Consider the following 21,769-nt stretch of genomic DNA (forward strand, 5'->3'; position numbering starts at 1 on the left):
ATGGGGCGGCATGGCCGTGAGGGACAACCGAATGCATAGAAAATGTCTTAGCGGATGTCTACGCCAAATTTCGGCATTTTCTACCTTGAAAATATCCATCACCAACAAAAATGGTGAGCTATAGCACACCATAATCGTCAAAAAAGTGGGTATGCGCGCTTTGAGGCTTGTTTGACCTTGAAAATAGGTTGGCATGGTCGTGAGGGAAAATCGGCTGCATATCCAAGGCCTTAACGAACATCTACACCAAGTTTTGACATTTTCAACGTCAGAATCTCGATCACCAATAAAGATGGTGAGCAATAACATACGATAACCATCAAAATGGAGGGTATGCACGCTTCGGGGCTCGTTTGACCTTGAAAATGGGTTGCAATGGCCATGAGGACAAACCGGCTACATAGACAAGGTCTTAACGGACGTCCACACCCAATTTTGGCATTTTCGACCTCGAAAATCCTTATCACCAACAAATATGGAGAGCTATAGCACAGGATAATTGTCAAAATTGGAGGTATGCACGCTACGGGGCTCGTTTGACCTTGAAAATAGGCCAACATGGCTGTGAGAGCCAACCAGCTTCATAGTTAAATTCTTAAAGGACGTCCACACCTGATTTTAGCATTTTCGATCTCGGAAATCCCTATCACCAACAAAGATGGTGAGTTATAGCACACGATAAACGAAAGATATGCGCGTTTCAGAGCTTATTTGACCTTGAAAATGGGCGGCATGGCGTGAGGTTAAACATGCTGCATAGCCAAGGTCTTAACGTACGTCCACGCCACATTCTCAAATTTTCTACCTCGGAAATCCCCATCACCAATAAATATGGTGAGCTATAGCACATGATAATCATCAAAACGGTGAGTCTGCATGCTTCGGGGCTCGTTTAATCTTTAAAATTGGCCGGCATGGACGTGAGGGCAAACCGAATTCAAATCCAAGGTCTTAACAGACGTCAACAATGAATTTTGACATTTTCAACCTTAGAAATCCTGATCACCAACAAATATGGTAAGCTATAGAACACGATAATCGTCAAAACGGGGAGTATGCGCGCTTTTGGGATCGTTTGACCTTGAAAATGGGACGACATGCAAGTGAGAGCCAACCGGCTACATAGCCAAGGTCTTACGATGTCCACACAGAATTTTGTAATTTTCAAACTCGGAAATCCCGATCACCAACAAAGATGGTGAGCTATAGGACAAGATAATTATTAAAACGGGGTGTGTGCATGCTTTACGACTTGTTTACCTTTAAAATGGGACGGCATGGCCGTGAGGATCAACCGACTGCATAAAAAAGGTCTTAAAAAACATCCAAGCCAAATTTCTGCATTTTTGACCTCGTAAATCCCGATCACAAACAAAGATAGTGAACTTTAGCACACGATAATCTTCAAAATGGGGAGTATGCACACTTCAGAGATTGTTTGACAATTAAAATGAGCCGCCATCTCCTTGAGGGCCAACTGCTTGTATATCTAAGGTTCTAACGGACGTCCACGCCAATTTTTGACATTTTCGACCTTTGAAACCTCGATTACCAACAATGATGTTGTGCTACTGCACATGATATTCTTCAAAACAGGGGGTATGCGCACTTCGGGGCTTGTTTGACCTTGAAAATAAATCGGCATAGCTGTGAAGGCCAACCGACTGCATAGCCAAGGCATTAATGGATGCCCACGCCGAATTTCAGCATTTTTGACCTTGGAAATCCCGATCTCCAACAAATATGGTGAACTATAACACACAAAAATCATCAAAAGGGGGGAATGCGCGTTTCTCGGTTTGTTTGACACTTAAAATTTTATGGCATAGTCGTGAGGGACAACTAGCTGCATAGTCAAGGTATTAAAAGTAGTCGACGCTGTAATTTGGTATTTTAAACCTCGAAAATCCTGATTACTAACAAAGATGGTGAGCTATAGCACACTATAATCATCGAAATGGGGGTATGCACATTTCGAGGCTCGTTTGACCTTAAAAATAGGTCCGCATGGCCGTGAGGGAAAACAAACATCATAGACAAAGTCTTAAATGACGTCCACGCCAATTTTTTGGCATTTTAGACCTCAGAAATCACACTCACCAAAGATGGTGAGCTATAGTACATGATAATCGTCAAAATGGGGGGTAAGCTCATTTAGGGGCTTGTTTGACCTTGAAAATGGGCCAGCATGACCGTGAGGGCCAACCGAATGCATAGCTAAAGTTTTAACGGACATCCACGAAGAATTTTGATATTTTTGACATCAGAAATCCCTATCACCAACAAAGATGGTGAGTTATAGGACATGGTAATCATCAAAACGGGGGGTATTCCCACATTGGGTCTCGTTTGACCTTGAAAAAAATCCGGCATGGCCTTCATGTCCAACCACCTAGATAGTAAAGGTCTAAACAGACGTCCACACAAAATTTAGGCACTTTCCACCTTTGAAATCCGATCAGCAACAAAGATGGTGAGATATAGCACACGATAATCGTGAAAAAAGGTGTATGCGCGCTACGGGGATCGTTTGACCTTTTAAATGGGTCGGCATGGCCGTGACGGCCAACTAGTAGCATAGACAAGGTCTTAACGGATGTACACACATAATTTCTGCATTTTCAACCTCATTAATCCCAATCATCAACAAATATGGTGAGGTATAGCACACGATAATCAACAAAAACAGGGGGTATGCAGGCTTCAATGCTCGTTTGATCTTGAAACTGGGCCGGCTTGGCCGTGAGGGCCAACGACTGCATATACAAGGTCTAAATTGACGTCCACGCCAAATTTATACATATTCTACCTCAGAAATCCCAATCACCAAGAAAGATGGTGAGTTGTATCACACGATTATGATCAAAATGGGGGTATTCGCGCTTTGGGGCTTTTGTGACCTTGAAATTGGGCTGGCATGGCCGTGAGCGATAACTATTGCATAGAAAAGGTTTTAACAGGCATCCATGCAAAATTTTGCCATTTTTGACCTCAGAAATCTCGATCACCAATAAAGATGGTGAGCTATAGCACACGATAAACGTCAAAATGGGGGGGGGTATGCATATTTCGTGGATTGTTTGCCTTTAAAAATGGGATGGCATAGCTGTGAGGGCCAACCACCTGCATAGACAAGGTCTTAACGGACTTCCACGCTGAGTTTGACATTTTTAACCTCATAAATCCAGATCATCAACAAAGATTGTGAGTTATAGCCCACGCTAATTGTCAAAATGGGGGGTATGCGCACTTCGGGGATTATTTTACTTTGAAAATGGGCCGACATGTCCGTGAAGGCCAACCGGCTGCATAGAAAAGGTTTTAGCTTATGTACGCACCAAAGTTTTCCATTTTTGACCTCAAAAATACTGATCACCAACAATGATGCTAAGCTATAGCACACGAGAATCGTCAAAACGGGGGGCATGCACGTTTCAGGGTTCATTTCACCTTGAAAATTGGCTGGCATGGCCGTAATAGAAAATTGGTTGCATAGAATAGGTCTGAAAAGAGGTCGACGCTGAATTTTGGAAATTTTGACCTCGTAAATCTCGATCACCAACAAAGATGGTGAGCTATATCACACGATAATCGTCAAAAAGGGGGGGGTATGCGTGCTTCTGGGCTCGTTTGACCTTGAAAATGGGCCGGCATGGCCATGAGGAAAATTAGTTGCATAGGCAAGGTATTAAAGGATGTCCACATTGAATTTCAGTATTTTTTACCTCAGAAATAACGATCACGAATAAACATGGTGAGCTTTAGCACACGATAACCATCAAAACAGGGGGTATGCACTTTGGCGATCATTTGACCTTGAATTGGACGGCATGGTTGTGAGGGACAACCAGCTGCATAGCCAAAGTTATAACGGGCGCCGACACCGAGTTTCGGCCTTTTTAACCTCGGAAATCCCAATCTGTAAAAAAAATGGTGAGCTATAGCACACGATAATCTTTAAAACGTGGGATATGCATGCTTTGGTGCTCATTTAATCTTTAAAATGGGCTGACATGATCGTGAGGGCAAGATGGCTGCATATCCAAGGTCTTAACGGATGACCACTCTGAATTTCGGTATTTTTTACCTTGGAAATCCTGATTACCAACAAAGATGGTAAGCTATAGCACACGATAATCGTCAAAATGGGGGGTATGCACGCTTCGGGTCTCTTTTGACCTTGATATTTGGTCGGCATGGCCGTTAGGGACAACCGTTTGCATAGCAAAGGTCTTAATGGATGTCCGCACTGAATTTCGGCATTTTCAACCTCTGAAATCCCGATCACCAACAACAATAGTGAGCTATAGCACACGATAATCATCAAAACGGGGGATATGCGCACTTTGGGATTTGTTTGACCTTAAAAATGGGCCAACATCGACGTGAGGGACAACCGACTGAATAGAAAAGGTCTTAACGGATGTCCATGCAAATTTTTTTCATTTTTTACCTCAAAAATCCTGATCACTAACAAAGATGGTGAGCTATAGCACTGGATAATAATCAAAATGGGGGGTATGCACACTTTGGGCCTCGTTTGACCTTGAAAATAAGCTGGTATGGCCGTGAGGGCTAACCGTCTGCATATCCAAGGTAGTAACAGATGCCCAAGTTGAATTCCGGCAATTTTGACCTCAAAAATCTCGATCACCAACTAAGATGGTGAGCTATTGCATACGATAACTGTCAAAACAGGGGTATGCGTGCTTCAGGACTTGTTTGACCTTGTAAATTGGTCGACATGGCGTGCGGGAAAACCGGCTGCATGTTCAATGTCTTAAAGGATGTCTATGCCAAATTTTGACATATTCGACCTCGGAAATCCCAATCACCTTCAAAGATGGTGAGTTGTAGCACACGATAATCGTTGAAACGGGGGGTATGCGCGCTTTGCGACTCGTTTGACCTTGAAAATGGGCCGGTATGGCCGTGAGGGATAACCAACTGCATAGCAAAGGTTTTAACGGACATATACACCATTTTTTACCTCGTAAATCCCGATCAACAAATGACGAGACCGACGTCGTTGACCTCTCAGAGGTCGCAGACAATCCTACATACGTCATTCTTACTTCATCTAGGTTAATTTTAGTGGAAAATTTGAAACTTTTTGTTTCCTAACATGCTTACTAAACATTCTATTACATAAATAATTGTTCACCATCAACCATCTAACATTAATATCATCAAATGACAAAAGCAGTTTATTATAACGATAAAGATGTACTTGCCAAAATGGCACCAATACAATGTCTGAACAAAAACGGGAAAGAAACGCTAGTGGAACATACTCCACTAGATCAATCCTACAACTAAGATAGAATATAAATGGGAAAGCATCCTCGAAAGCATGAGGTCCTACCAAGTTCAGATGAATGCTCGATGTCCGGATAGCTGCAGTGTTGATCCTGTAGCTCTAGTGTCCACCTGTGCCTGCACCTAAAAGTTTATAGTTGTATAGGGTTAGTACACACTTGTACTAAGTATGGGTATATGCAAGTACACACCAAGGACATGCATGATTAAGAATAGCTCTTTCCTAGCAACATGATTATAGCAGGTCAAGTCAGTGGACTTGCCAAATTGAGATTTGGAAAGTGAGTGAACTTTCCAAAATTTGGATTAGGAAAGTTTATGAGCTTTTCAAATTTGGATCAGGAAAGTTATGCCATGAGAGTAACATGCACCATCATACTTAACATTTTGAACACAGCACACAACGGCGTACATATAGCACATATCATAATTAATATAACACATAATTTGTTCATATCGTTCATTCGTATGCCATGAGACATTGGAATCATGGACTTGACATTAAGACTTCCCAAAAATGAGGTCTCAACATATGGGACCTCAACTAGGGAGTCTGCTCGTTTGACTTTGAAATTGGGAAGGCATGGGCATGAGGGCCATACGACTGTATAGCCAAGGTTTTAAAGGACTTCCACGCCAAATTTTGATATTTTCACCCTCGGAAATCATGATCACCAACAAAGATGGTGAGTTGTATCACACTTTAATCGTCAAAACGGGGGGTATGTGCGCTTCGGGTCTCATTCAACCTTGAAAATAAGCCGACATGGCCATGAGAGCAAAATGGCTGCATACAAAAGGTTTTAACGAACGTTCACACCGAATTTCTCCATTTTTGATCTTGGAAATCCCGATCACCAAAAAAGATGGTGAACTGTAGCACACGATAATCGTCAAAACATGGGGAATGCGTGTTTCTGGGTTTGTTTCACCTTGAAAATTGGCTGGCATAGTCGTGAGGGGCAAATGGCTGCATATCCAAGGTATTAAAAGATGTTGACGCTGAATTTTGTCATTTTCAACCTCGAAAATCCTGATTACTACAAAAGATGGTGAGCTATAGCACACGATAATCATCAAAATGGGGGTGTGCATACATCGGGGCTCGTTTGACCTTGAAAATAGGCTGGCATGTACATGAGGGCAAAAAAACATCATAGAAAAGGTCTTAAATGACGTCCATGCCTAATTTTGGCATTTTCAACCTCAGAAATCACGATAACCAACAAAGATGGTGAGCTATAGTACACGATAATCGTCAAAACTGGGGGTATGCACAATTCAAAGCTTGTTTGACCTTGAAAATGGGCCAGCATGTCCGTTAGGGCCAACCGACTACATAGCCAAGGTCTTAACGGACGTCCACGAAGAATTTTGGCATTTTTGACCTCGGAAATCCTGATCACCAATAAATATGGTGAGTTATAGGACAGGGTAATCATCAAAACGGGGGGTATTCCCTCTTTGGGTATGGTTTGGCCTTAAAAATTAATCCGGCATGGCCGAGAGGGCTAATCGGCTTCATAGCCAAAGTTATAATGGATGTCGACGCCAAGTTTCAGCATTTTTGACCTCAGAAATCCCAATCTATAACAAAAATGGTGAGCTAACACACACGATAATCTTTAAAATAGGGGATATGCATGCTTCGGGGCTCCTTTGATCCTTAAAATGGCTAGCATAACCGTGAGGGCCAGACGGCTGCATATCTAAGGTATTCACGGACGTCCAATCTGAATTTCAAAGTTTTTGACCTCAAAACTCCCGATCACCAACAAAGATGGTGAGCTATAGCACACGATAAACGTTAAAATGGGGGGTATGCGCGTTTCGTGGATTGTTTGACTTTGAAAATGGGACGGCATGGCCGTGAGGGCCAACCGACTGCACAGACAAGGTCTTAACAGACTTCCACGCTGAATTTTGACATTTTTAACCTCGGAAATCCTGATCATCAACAAAGATGGTGAGTTATAGCCCACACTAATCGTCAAAATGGGGGTTATGCGCGCTTTGGGGCTTGTTTGACCTTGAAAATGGGTCAGCATGACCATGAGGGCCAAGCGCCTGCATAGAAAAGGTTTTAACGGAAGTCCACATCAAAGTTTTCCATTTTGACCTCGAAAATATCAATCACCAACAAAGATGGTAAGCTATAGCACACGAGAATCATCAAAACAGGGGGTATGCGCTTTTCAGGGCTCGTTTCACCTTGAATATTGGCTGGCATGGCCGTGATGGAAAACTGGTTGCATAGACAAGGTCCTAAAAGACGTCGATACCAAATTTTGGCATTTTTGACATCGGAAATCCCAATCACCAAAAAGATGGTGAGATAATAGCACAAGATAATCTTCAAAAAGAGGGGTATGCGTTCTTCTAGGATCGTTTTACCTGGAATGTAACAACCTAAAAATGGATATACTAGGTGATACTTAATGTGTCAAGAATGCCTATGATTAGACCAGGGTTCACACTAATTGATGCGCGTAGAACCAGACTTCGGAACCCTTGCTACATCCAAGACAACTAACTTGGGGAGTTAGTTGAGCTAGGAAAGGTTGGGTCCAACCATGTAGGACTCTCGAATACGAAGATTTACTCGAAGGAGTCTTTACCGGACTTAAAAAGAGGAAATCTTGTGTTTGAAGGGTCTAGGGGTAAAATGGTCTTTTTCCAATCTAAGTGTAATATCGTAATTACCCTAAATATATATAATTAAGTATTTATTTAGTAAGGTGGAGGTGAAATTTGGGGAGAGTTAGCCGAAATTGAGCTCTTGAAATGAAGTCTTGCTTCACCCGGGTTCGAACCTAGGTGGAAGGAATGAATTAATGTGATTTTTATTTAAGCTATTGAATTAATATAATTAATTGATAATTATTATTCATTATCTGATTTAAAATAAAATAAAAATCAGATTTTTAATAATTAAGAAAACCTTATTTGACTAAGTCCTAAACTAGACTCCTAAGCCTAATATAACTCCCACTCTCTCACGTCTATCTCTCAACTCTCACGCTCAATCTCTCCCATTATTTTACACGATATTACTATGCCAAAATAAGATACTAAAGAATAAAAATAAACCAAATTCTTCACACTTGAAGAACTCAGACGAAATTAATTAAGAGAGGTTGTCATTCGAGTGGAGTTAATATTGAGGAGGCTTAGACGTGTTCTTGAGTGGAGTTTTTGGGCAGAAAATTCAAGGTTTGAACGTCAAGCTAAGGTATGGGTTTAACTCTCTATTTGTTCCTTACCCAAGAGACCCCTTAATGTTCGTGTTAGTCATTCGAAAACTAAGATTGTTTCACCTTTTGCATGCCCCTGTCACTAGCTCCTAATGAATCTTAGGTTGGGTATGATTGCTGGTAGATTTAGGTGTATGTGATACTTTTGTGATGACTATAATTACGTTTGTGTACTTGAAATCGTATGAAATGCAACTATGTACTCGTAAGTTGGTGCAAGTGTGTGTATGTGCAAAAAAATGTCAATGTGAAGGTTATTGTGAATGAGGTCAAGTTAAGGATTCAAGTTTAATATTATTTTGGTTGTCATTTGATGTACATAAACCTATGTAAATCGTGATGTTTATAAAAATGGAAGTGGGGCTGATTTGATTGCCAATAATTTAGCTAAACGAATCCATGAAATACACTCCAAAAACTGTCAAACGATCCATGAATCTTCCTAAGTTTTCGAGTGGAAATATTGATGAAAATAAGTTGAGAAAATGATTAAGTGTACAGCCAAAAATATAAGTTTAGTTTAGGCTAAAATATTGAAGGGAAATCTGGAAAATTAAATTAATTTAAAGGGGTGAGGCCACCAGGATTCGAACATGTGACCTCACCCGTGTGAAACCTTAATCTCGCAAGAAAGAAAGAAATGGGGCTGGGGGGGGGATTCAAAATGGGGTGTACATGCGAGTAAGGAGAATGAAAAACTTTAAATAAATAAAATGGGAGGCGTGGGAATCGAACCCACGACCTCAAGGTTGGAAAGGAGAAGGGCGAAATAAATTAGAAAATAAAGTGAGGCTGTGGGGGCTCGATCTAACAACCTCACTACCAAACGCCTAGCTAAGCCAATTTTAATTAAAAATAAAATAAGGAGGCTGTGGGGGTTCGAACCCACAGCCTCCCAATTTGCAGCGAAATAATGAATAAAATAAAAAGAGGCTGGTGGGGTTTGATCCCACAACCTCTTGGTCTAGGCAAATTGGACAATACAAATTTCAAATGAAAAATAAAAAAGGGTTGTGGGGGTTCGATCCCACAATCCTTCGGCCAAGTAAGAGGAAAACCCAAGGAGAAAAATAAAGATAGAATGTTGATGTTAGGGCTCAATCAAGGGTCTCAATGTCATGAAGACTAAAAATAAAGTCAAGGAAAAATGTAAGTATAGTCCAAGGGGTTCGAACTTGGGTTCCCTAGCCCAAATTTCCATATTTATACATAAATCATACGTGAATTAAATGTTCAAGAATAATTCCACCTACTTAGACCGAAATCGAGATCTTGGCATACATACAAGATACATAAGTCTTGTACTACATAATCTTAGGAAGATATGAGTCACTTAACATTCTATGAATGAAGCCTCATGGCTTGCATGTATAGACCCATAAGTCTAGCATACGATTAAAAATAAGTGAACCTAAGATGTATGTAATGAAATGATGAAACCCTAGAAGGGTTAAGTACGAGTGTAAGATACACTAAATGGCCAAGTGCATTGGCATATGACGAAATGGACAATGCAATGATGAAATGAACAATGAAGTGATGAAACCCTACAAGGGTTAAGTAAGAGTGTGAAACACACTAAATGTCCAAGTGCATTGGCATATGATGAAATGAACATTCACGCAAAAAAAAGGGGTGAGTAATTATAAGAGCAAATGTGCTAACGTTAATGAATGTGGTGACAACATCATACGAGGCTATGTAAAAGATGAGAGCAATCTCAAATGAGCCTAAGTAAATGTTACTAAAACGTACTCACCTCTGACAGTGTAAAGTTAATGAAGACACAGTATCTATGAACACTCTAATGAAAGCATTGAGATTAACATAATTAATACTAATGATGAGATGAGAAATCATCTATTGATATATGACGTCCTCATATTAGAAGCCAGCTTCCATGACGTATGAGTTGAATGTAATGGAACTTTATACTGAGCACCGATAGACTAGCTATGAGCGGTGATGCCTTCTTTCGGGAAGGGCGGAGGTTCACGTCACTCTCATGAGATGAAACTGTCCGGCATGCCGGGTAAGGGTCTCCTTATATCTCCTAGTCATCCAACCTATACTGCCAATATAGGTATCTGGCCGGGTTAAATTCCCATGTACGCTAGCATGTTTTGGGTCACTTTGGCCGGTGATTCCACCTCTTTTTGGTGTGGGGGAGACACTGGATTTCATGATGCTCACATGATCTATGTCGGTTAAAGTTAAAGTTCCCAATGAATGAATAAGGTCAGCCTCAATTAATGTATATAATGAAACGAATGATACCAAAGGTGTTAGGATAGGATAATCAATAGGTGAGTTAGATTAAAGTAATGACATTAGGTCATTCTTAGTCATTGCACAACAAACCCGATGAAAGTCTTAAACTACATCCTAGGTATAGCTGGTGTTTACACTGACCCATGAATGAAATGAAATGAAGTATGTATGAATGAATGAAGCAGACTATGAGTTTGCTAAATCAGACTCACTAGTTTAGGTCCCATATGTTGAGCCCTCATTTTTGGGAAGTCTTGTCAAGTCCATGATCCAAGGTCTCATGGCATACGAATGAATGATATGAGCAATGTTATGTGTTATATGAATTATGATATGTGCTATGTGTACGCTGTTGTGTGCTGTGTGCAAAATGTTAAGTATGATGATGCATGTTACTCTCATGGCATAACTTTCCTAATCCAAATTTGGAAAGTTCACTCATTTTCCTAATCTTAATTTTGCAAGTCCACTGACTTGACTTTCCATAATCATGTTGTTAGGAAAGAGCTATCCTTTCTCATGCATGTCGTTGGTGTGTGCTTGCATATACCCATACTTAGTACAAGTGTGTAATAATTCCATACAACTCTATATTTTTAGGTGTAGGCACAGGTGGACGCTAGAGCCTACAGTTGATGTTGCAGCTATTCGGACGTGGAGCTTTCATCCGGACTTGGTAGGTCCTTATGCTTTCGAGGCTGTTTACTGTTATTATCTAGCTTAGATGTAGGCTTTAGCTAGTGGAGCATGTCCCCACTAGTGTTTCTTTCCACTTTCATTTTATACATTGTATTGGTGCCATTTTGGCAAGTACATATTTATCGTTATAATAAACTGTTTCTTTCATTTGATGATCTTAATGTTAGATGGTTGATGGTGAACAATTATCTATGTAATAGAATCTTTATTAAGCATGTTAAGAAACAAAAATTTTCAAATTTTCTGCTAAAATTAACCTAGAGGAAGTAAGAGTGACGTAAGTAGGATTGTTTGCGACCTCTGAGAGGTCAACGACGCAGGTCTCGTCTGGGGTCTAAACTCGGCTTCATAGACAATGTATTAAACGACGTCCATGCTGAATTTCGGCATTTTTGACCTCAGAAATCACGATCAAGAATAAAGATGGTGAGCTATAGCACACGATAACTGTCAAAACGGCAGGTATGCACGCTTCGGGGCTCGTTTGACCTAGAATGGGCCGGCATGGTTGTAAGGGCCAGCCGCGTTCATAGCAAAGTTATAACGGATGTCGACGCCGAGTTTTGGCTTTTTTGACCTCGGAAATCCCAATCTGTAACAAAAATTATGAGCTATCGCACACGATAATATTTAAAACGGGGGGTATGCATGCTTCAGGGCTCGTTTGATCTTCAAAATGAGCCGACATGACCGTGAGGGCCAAAAGGCTGCATATCCAAAGTCTTAACGGACGTCCAATCTGAATTTTGGCATTTTTAACCTCAGAAATCCCGATTACGAACAAAGATGGTGAGCTATAGCACACGATAAATGTCAAAACGGGGGGTATGCACGCTTCGGGGATATTTTGACCTTGAAAATGGTCCGGCATGGTCATGAGTGCCAATCGGCTGCATAGCTAAGCTCTTAACGGAGTCGATGCCAAATTTTGGATTTTTTCACTTTGGAAATCCCGATCACCAAAAAAGATGGTGAGTTATAGCACATGATAATCATCAAAACACGGGGTATGCACTCTTCAAGGCTTGTTTGACCTTGAAAATTGGCCGGCATGGCCATGAGGGCCAATCAGCTACTTATCCAAGGTCATAATAGACGCCCAAGTCAAATTTTGGACCTCAGAAATCCTGATCACCAACAAAGATGGTGTGCTATTGCATAGGATAACCGTCAAAACGGGGGGTATACGTGCTTCAGGGCTTGTTTGACCTTGTAAATTGGCCGTCATGGCCATGTGGGCCAACCGACTGAATATTCAAGGTCTTAACGGACGTTCACAATTAATTTCGGTGTTTTCAACCTCGGAAATCCCGATAACCAACAAAGATTGTGAACTATAGCACATGATAATCTTTAAAACGGAGGGTATGCGCGCTTCGGTGATCGTTTGACCTTTAAAAAGGGTCGGCATGGCCGTGAGGGCCAACCGGATGCATTGTCAAGGTCGTAAGGTACGTCCACATCAAATTTTTACATTTTTGACCTTAAAATTCTCAATCACCAACAATGATGGTCAGCTATAGCATACAATAATCGTCAAATTGGGGGGTATGCGCGCTTCGAGGCTCGTTTGACCTTGAAAATGGACTGGCATAGCCGTGAGGGCGAACTAGCTGCATAGAAGAGGTATTAATGGACGTTCATGCCGAATTTCGTCATTTTCAACCTTGGAAATCCTGATCACCAACAAAGATGGTGAGCTATTGCCTGGATAATCGTCAAAATGTGGGGTGTATGCGCGCTTCGAGGTTCTTTTGACCTTGAAAATCAACCTGCATGGCCTTGAAGGCCAACTGGCTGCATAACTAAGGTATAAATGGACGTCCACCCAAAATTTTGACATTTTTTGACCTCAGAAATCCCGATCACCAACAAAGATGGTGAGCTATAGAACACGATAATTGTTAAAATAGGGGGTATTTGTTCTTAGGGGCTCATTTGACCTTTAAAATGGACTGGCATGGGCGTGAGGGAGAACCGAAGGCATATCCAAGGTCATAACGAACCTATACACCAATTTTTGACATTTTCGACATTGTAAATCCTGATCACTAACAAAGATGGTGAGCTATAGCACATAATAATCATCAAAATGGAGGGTATGCGCGCTTCGGGGATCGTTTGACCTTGATATTTGGTCGGCATGGACGTTAGGGACAACCGTCTGCATAGCAAAGGTCTTAATGGATGTCCCCACTGAATTTCCACATTTTCAACCTCGGAAATCCCGATCACCAACAAAGATGTTGAGCTATAGCACACAATAATTATCCAAACATGGGATATGCGCGCTTTGGGATTTGTTTGACCTTGAAAATGGGCCAACATTGACGTGAGGAACAACCGGATGAATAGCAAAGGTCTTAACAGACGTCCACGCAGAATTTTATCATTTCTTACCTCGAAAATCCTGATCACTAACAAAGATGGTGAGCTATAGCATAGGATAATCATCAAAATGGGGGGTATACACGCTTTGGGCCTCGTTTGACCTTGAAAATAAGTTGGCATGGCCGTGAGGGCTAATCGGCTGCATAGTCAAGTTCTTAACAGATGTCCACACCGAATTTCGACATTTTCCACCTCTAAAATCCCAATCACCAACAAATATGGTGAGCTATAGCACACGATAATCGTCAAAACAGGGGGAAATTTTGCTTCTGGGCTCGTTTGACCCTGAAAATGGGCCGCCATAGACGTGATGGCCAATCGGCTGCATAGCCAAGCTCTTAAAGGAGGTTGATGCTGAATTTCAGCTTTTTCAACCTCGGAAATCCCGATCACTAACAAAGATGGTGAGCAATAACATGGGATAATCATCAAAATGGGGGTATACGCACTTCGTGGCTTGTTTAACCATTAAAATAGACCGGCATGGTCGTGAAGTCAAACCGATTTTATAGTCCAAGACGAATTTAAGCATTTTGACTTCGTAAATCCCGATCACCAACAAAGATGGTGCGCTATAACACACGATAATCGTCAAAATGGGGGGTATGCTTGTTCGGGGCTGGTTTGACCTTGAAAATGGGACGACATGGTCGTGTGGGCCAACCGGCTGCATAGACAAGGTCTCAACGGATGTCCACGATGAAATTTAGCATTTTTAATCTCAGAAATCCCCATAAACAACAAGGATGGTGAGCTATAGAACACGATAATCGTCAAAATGGGGGGTATGCGCGATTCGTGGCTCGTTTAGCCTTGAAAAAAGGCCGGTATGACCTTAGGGACAACCGATTACATAGCTAAGGTCTTAAAAAACGTCCACGCAAAATTTTGGCATTTTCGACCCCAAAAATCCTGATCACAACCAACGATCGTGAGCGATAGCATAAGATAATCATCAAAACGGGGGGTATGCACGCTTTGGGGCTCGTCTGACCTTGAAAATGGGATGTCATTGCCGTGAGGGCCAACCTGATCATAGCCAAAATCTTTATTGATGTCAACGCCAAATTTCAGCATTTTCAACCTTGGAAAACCCGATCGCCAACAAAGATGGTGAGCTATTGCACGCGATAATCGTCAAAACAGAGGGTATACGCGCTTCGAGGCTCATTTAACCTTGAAAATGGACATGAATGGTCGTGAAGGCCAACATGCTGCATCGCCAAGGTATTAATGGATGTACACTCCGAATTTTGGCATTTTGATCTCGAAAATCTTGATCACTAACAAAGATGGTAAGCTATAGCACACGATAATCATTAAAATGGGGGGTATGCACGCATTGGGATTTGTTCGTCCTTAAAAACGGGACGGCATGGCCGTGAAGGCTAACCGGAGGTAGAGAAAATGTCTTCATGGACATCCATGCCGAATTTTTGCATTTTTGACCTCAGAAATCCTGATCACTAACAAAGATGGTGGGCTATAGCAAAGGATAATCATCAAAACGGGGGGGGGGGNGGGGGGTATGCGCGCTTCGAGGCTTGTTTGACCTTAAAAATAAGTCGGCATGGCCGTGAGGTCCAATCGGCTGCATAGTCAAGGTCTTAACATACATTCACACCAAATTTTGGCATTTTCCTTCACTGAAATTCCAATCACTAACAACGATGGTGAGCTATAGCATAAGATAATAATCAAAACGATGGGTATGCAGGCTTCTGGGCTTGTTTGACCTTGAATTTGATCGGCGTGGCCGTGACGGCCAACTGGCTGCACAGCCAAGGTCTTAACGGATGTTCGACCAAATTTCCGCATTTTCTACCTCAGAAATCCGGATTACCAACAATGATGATGATCTATAGCACAAGATTATCGTCAAAACGGGGGGGGGGGGTATGCGCTCTTTGGGGCTATTTCGTCCTTGAAAATGGGTCGGCATGGCCATAAGGGACAATCGACTGCATATCAAAGGTCTTAACGGATGTCCACGCTGAATTTCCGCATATTCGACCTCAAAAATATTGATTACCAACAAAGATGGTGAGTTGTAGCACACGATAATCGTCAAAACGGGGGGTTTGCGCTCTTCGGGGCTCGTTTGACCTTGAAAATGGGTCGTCATGGCCGTGAGGGTTAATCGGCTACATAACAAAGGTTTTAAGAGACGTCCATTCCAATTTTTGTCGTTTTCGACCTTGGAAATCCCGATCAACAAAAAAAGATTACTATAGAAAAAATGCTTATTTAAGACCAACATTTAGGGACGAGCTACGAATTCCGTAACTAAAGATATATGTACTGGGACGAGAATATATTCCGGTCCTTATATGTATATTCTATTGTGATGATACCTTATCCGATCTCTAAATAATATATTAATTTGTCCCAAATTGTAATAAAAAATTTAAGCACCCGAATTCCCGACATTCCAGCCAAAATTAAATATTAAAGAATTAAAAAAAACTTTTTTTCACCAAAATCTAGGCGCCATTTCTGTTTTAGCCAAAAAGGAAAAACCCTTCGATAAAACGTAACAAGGAAAAAAAAATCTTCGGCTCAATGTCGCAGCTTCCTATAGCTCCTCAATCGATCGTTGTTTCTCAACTACAACGTCCGACCTAATCTGAACATCAAAGTACTTCCAACTGCAGCTCTGTGTTCTTACTCGTTTAGATGTTGCTCTCCAACTCGGTGAGACCGATACATGTTTGCTTCTTCTTCTAATCAAGTTTCTATTGTTTTGAATTCCATAAACTACATTGATGGATATTTTTATTGTTTTATTAAAGTTACTCTTCTTCTTGTTCTTTTGATTTTCTATCATTAGATAGTTTAAAAGTTTCTTAATATGATATGTTTTCTTTTTTACCATCAGTGAAAGGTTCTTAGGTTGAGTTTCTAATAGTGACCTGATTTTGTTAACTGTTGTATGTGACTGAAGATTCATCTTTTGTATAGAGTGCATATTTTATTTTAAAAGTCTAATTATTTTGCTAACCACATACACTAGTTTACTGTCTTTGATGTTGATATTTTGTGAGCGAAAAAGAACTAGACCTGTTACATGTAACTTTTAATGTAGGGGAGGTGAGACTTGCAAATAGATATATTGTATCTATAAGGTCCATACCTTTTCCATAGAGCTTATTAAGCAAGAAAAATGTGTGTGTGTGTGATATTTATATAGTTATTCCAAAAGATTGAGTAAAATTTTGTTGTTTTCACCCATGTGTTGTCCTAGATTCTTTCACAATCTCTCCTGGATCTTTAGTCACCATGAGCACAAACTGCATCATCATTACAAACAGATAGTAGTTTCTACACGAGATAGTTCCCAAATGGAACTTTCATTAACTCAAAGATATGATGAATGATGCCATTGAATATCATCTAAACATCTTCAAAGGTCCCTTTATCAAATATCCTCTGTAAAAACCTACACCCAAGCTGATCTTTTGCGGCCAAATACACCTTGTTCTATATATTTTAATCCTCTAACGACAAATCATTTCTACTAGCTCCTCTCACATGGAATTCAATTTCCCCTAAACCAACTTTATAAGATTCTAATGCAGTAACCCATTTCTCGCCGGTTTCTTCTCTTGCAACCTTTCAATTTTAATCTCACTCCTTGGTCTTTTCTTCTGACCCCTTAAACATCTGCGTTCAAAAGCATATTTTAAATATTCCCCTTGCATTATGAAGCTTTCTTCACAACTTTAACTGTCTTGGTTTCTTGAATTTGGAAATGGGGATAAAGGGAGATTCATTATGCTAGTAGGCCTTTGCTAGAACAGGCATTTGTTATGAAGGATAATAAATAGTAGGAAAAGATAAAACTGCAACATGGTACAGACACCATGCTTATTTAAGTACAAGGGACATAGGGAACAAAAGGGGGGGGGGGATACATAGGTGGAAAGGTCATAAACTAAAGAGTAAGCTAAGGACTTGCCATGCTTCGCCAGTGCATCTGCCATAGTATTTGTAGTCCTATAGACATGGTGAAGTTCAGTGCCCGGCAACTCAGCCAAAAGGTCTCTCCAGATAGATAAAATAGCGAGATACTTCGGGTTATTAGAGGGGTGGAATGATGTCGCAAGTAACAGTCCATGGTACAGGCCAAAAAGTATTGCGTGGACAACCTTAGTGCGATGAATGGGTTAGGTGTAACAAAATACCCAAACAGCTAAAGAACATCTAACGGTAGTGTCTAGGTCGATGGCTCCATAGATATTCAATTTAAAAGAGTGAATGGGAGGAGTAGTACAACAAGGACACACACAGGAGCATTGGGTGGCTGTATAGGCTGGGAAGAGGCCAAGGTTGTATATTCAGAGACTCGAAAGATGAGATCGCTTGGGGAAACAAAGTCATGATGGGCGTTAAAAACATTATGGTTACAACTAAGCCATATATTCGAAAGAGGATAGGGAATGAGGGTAGAAAAAGATATGTCAAGAGAGGGGGTGAGCAAGATTTAGAATTTCGCAGATTTAGTATGCAAAGTTTTTGATTATTTGAAACTATAACTAGCCTTGGTGCTTGCTGAATCAACATTCTCATTTTACTATATTTGCTGTGAGAAGTTATTTTCTGCTACAACCAAGTGATCACTACAAATGACTTTCTAACATCACTTTCTTCGAACATGTATGTTCTCACTTGTATTGCCAATTGTGTCCCACTTTTCATGTTGAATTTAAATCTAATGGAGGACTCATAAATTGGAGTTTCTACATCAATATGTTAGAATAGCTTTAGCTCCTTCCAGATGCAAAAGGCCAAAGCTTGCATGTTGTAATGGCGTTGAGGTTTGTCGTCCGTCTGGTTCAATTACTATTACCCATTCATTAAGCAATCCAATTTTCACTTGATCAAGTTTAACGCAGAAGCATCATGATGAACCGGAAAATAACAAAATTGATTTATTTGGAATGAGAATTTAATTCTATATGTATTTCCAGCGGCTAACTACATGTGAGATATATTGTGTTCCATAAAGTATTGCATAGTTGTGATTTGTAATTTTTTGTTCCAGAAAGTTTTTCTCCTGGGAAATTTTGATTTGTAATTTTCTTAGTTCTTTGTTAATGTATTGTGTGAAGATTCAAGTAATTCAACTATTTAGTAACATTCTCTTTTCTGATATCTTTTGGAGGCTTAACTCGAAGAAATGGTTCAAGCAGATCCATCTCTACCTATTATAGAGATTGTTGAAGAACTCTTCTTTGCTCAACCATCTCATGTCCCACCTACTATATCATCCGTTTCAATGGAATGATCATTGCCTATTTAACTTACCAAGTTAGTAACAATATACCTGATTTTTTAAAATTTCTTTATAGTTAGTGAATGTAGAGATGGGATCTATTTTTGAATACCTGCACTACTCAACTTTCTCTAATTGTGATGGGTTATGTTTTCCATTTTCTGCATAACGGAAAAAACTTTTTTTTGTGCACTGCTGCCAGCTTCTCTATTTTACCATATTTTCCCTCATTGTTGTACTTCCTGATCGTCTCTTAAGGTATCCTTTCTGTTGCTGCAACTTAACCTTATTTTAAATTTTTTGCACTGCCAAAAAAGTTATGCTACCAAAAAATAAGACAGAAACCTTTCTTTAAGATCAAATCAGATATCACCAGTTTTCCATCGAACTAAGGAGTATTTTTTTACGTCGAATTACTCAAAAACAATGTAACCTACTAGAGAAAGAGGAATGAAGTGTGCAGAAAAAGTGCTGGTGGAATGGAGGATTTGCCCAACTTCACATCAACATATCCTTAAACAAAAGGTGAGAGCTCCACTGTAAATGTTCAATGACTGAAGCAACCTTTTCTAAAAAACAATGAACTAGATTGTAATAGAATATCTTGACACTGTAGAAGTTCCACTTATTGCAGTAAAATTCTTCACGACAATTGCAAAACTCCCTTTTACACCAGTGGTGAGTAACTAGATCAATAACCATTAGCCATCAAGGACAAGAGATGGTAAAGAAAGTACAACCCTCTAGATGTTATGGAAATTATATTGTGAAAAATCTTTAAATTTTCCAGTTATTGAAGCACCTCTTGCAACATACTACAAAGAAATCATGTATGCAACTTGAATATCCCATTTTATCAAAATCCATTGCGAATTTTTCGAAGAAACACCACTCAAATGGAAGAAATTCAAGGATCATCGATACTTGTACTATTCTTTCTCGTGTTTTATTTTTTGGTATGTATCCATGTGTGCAGTCTTTGAATGTTGAAGGAGGGATTAACTTCATATTTAGTTTGGGATTGACATACAAACTTCGTTTCGGATCGATGAATAGTTGATTGGTATTAATGTTGCATTTTACGGTTACCTTTCTTTTTAAGTATCATTGTTAGTTAGATACCGTCTTTGTTAGAGTTGTCAATTATTGGGTATTGATGGTATGATCTTCTAGCAGCTTTTAATTCATTGTATCTGGTATTCTCAGGTTCCTTGAATTTTCTTTGATCTTTGTTGTTAGGAATTTCCAAGGGGAGGGGAAATTTTGACTCGTTAAGTTTGTTTACCTCAAATATTGTTTTTCCATTGTGATAACTCTCCCTTGGACATGCAATTCATGTATATTGTGCTCCTAGAGAGGCTTATTGGTAAGTGTTGGTAGTAATATATATCTATTTCACGTAAAACTTCCTGCACAGCTGCAACATAACAATATTGCTGCCAGCTTCTATTTTTTTTTTTTACACTTTTCTGCCAAGTTGTTGTTCATCCAGCTCGTCTCTTAAGCTATCTTTCTATCCATTTATGTCTATGTTACTAAACGTTATTTAGGTGTGGTTTCCAAAATAGATGTTGGATTCTTGATTGAAGTATCTGAATGTTTTTCTAATAGATTATTTTCTTATTTATTGCAGATTTTGTAGATGTTCCTGGATATCACATGACAGACTAAACTTTAATTTTTTTGCTCAATTTTTGTTCACTCTTCAATGAAGATACAACTTTAGAAGATGGACTTATAACTCATTCTCACATTGCTATGCATGTTATGCAAAAACTTGGATGCGATCTAAGTTTGCTTTGTTGATTACGCAAATATTGAAACTTACATCATGTGATGATCACACGTTTATTGTAATCAATCACACTCTTTATTTCTATCGCCTTACAACCATTTTTATATAATCTTTTGTATCCAGATATTTAGTTATAATTAATGTGATATTTGTTAGATTTTTGTGCTAATAGTGATTAGTTAGAGACCATAATGATTGACTGTCCCTAAAGGTCAATCTAGGACCACAATTGTTGCTCGTCTCTAACTCATAAGCTAGGACTAGAAGTGATGCTCACCTTTAAACGAAATTGAGGACCAGGTTGTTGATCATCTCTAAAACTACTCTAGGACCAGTTTGTTATGGTCACTAGAGCTATTCTAGGACCAGATTGTTAACGACCTCTAACGTTATTCTAGGTCCAGGTTGCACTCGTCTCTAAAGAGTTTCTAGGACTAAGTTGCAGAAGGTCGCAAAATGAGGTATAACGACCTAAAAGTATTTCACGGCCAGTCCATTTGAGACTAGATTTCCAGTCCCTAAAAGTATTTCATGACCGGTGTTTTTTTTCGTCTAAAAACCATTCAGGGACTAGTTTTTGGAAATCCTTCTCAATGACCTATAGCGACAACACTTTCTAGGACGAGTGAGGACCAGACTTTTCTGATCTCGATTTCTCAGTTGGGACCAGATTTTAACTTTTAGGGACTAGATTTTTCTTCCTTAGAGGCTGATTTTCTTGTAGTAGACGGTGAACCATAGCACACGATAATCATTAAAACAGAG

At 39.9% G+C, this 21,769-nt stretch overlaps 1 long non-coding RNA gene across 1 annotated transcript; it reads left to right on the forward strand.

Annotated features, from left to right (window-relative positions):
* Positions 1-16,425: 16,425 nt before the first annotated feature.
* LOC107021750 lies at positions 16,426-21,159 on the forward strand. Its single transcript, XR_001457071.2, has 2 exons — positions 16,426-19,244; positions 20,843-21,159. It is a non-coding gene; the product is annotated as an uncharacterized LOC107021750 (long non-coding RNA).
* The last annotated feature ends 610 nt before the right edge of the window (positions 21,160-21,769 follow it).

This window comes from Solanum pennellii, chromosome 6 (assembly GCF_001406875.1).
Source record: "Solanum pennellii chromosome 6, SPENNV200".
Classification (NCBI taxonomy): Eukaryota; Viridiplantae; Streptophyta; class Magnoliopsida; order Solanales; family Solanaceae; genus Solanum; species Solanum pennellii.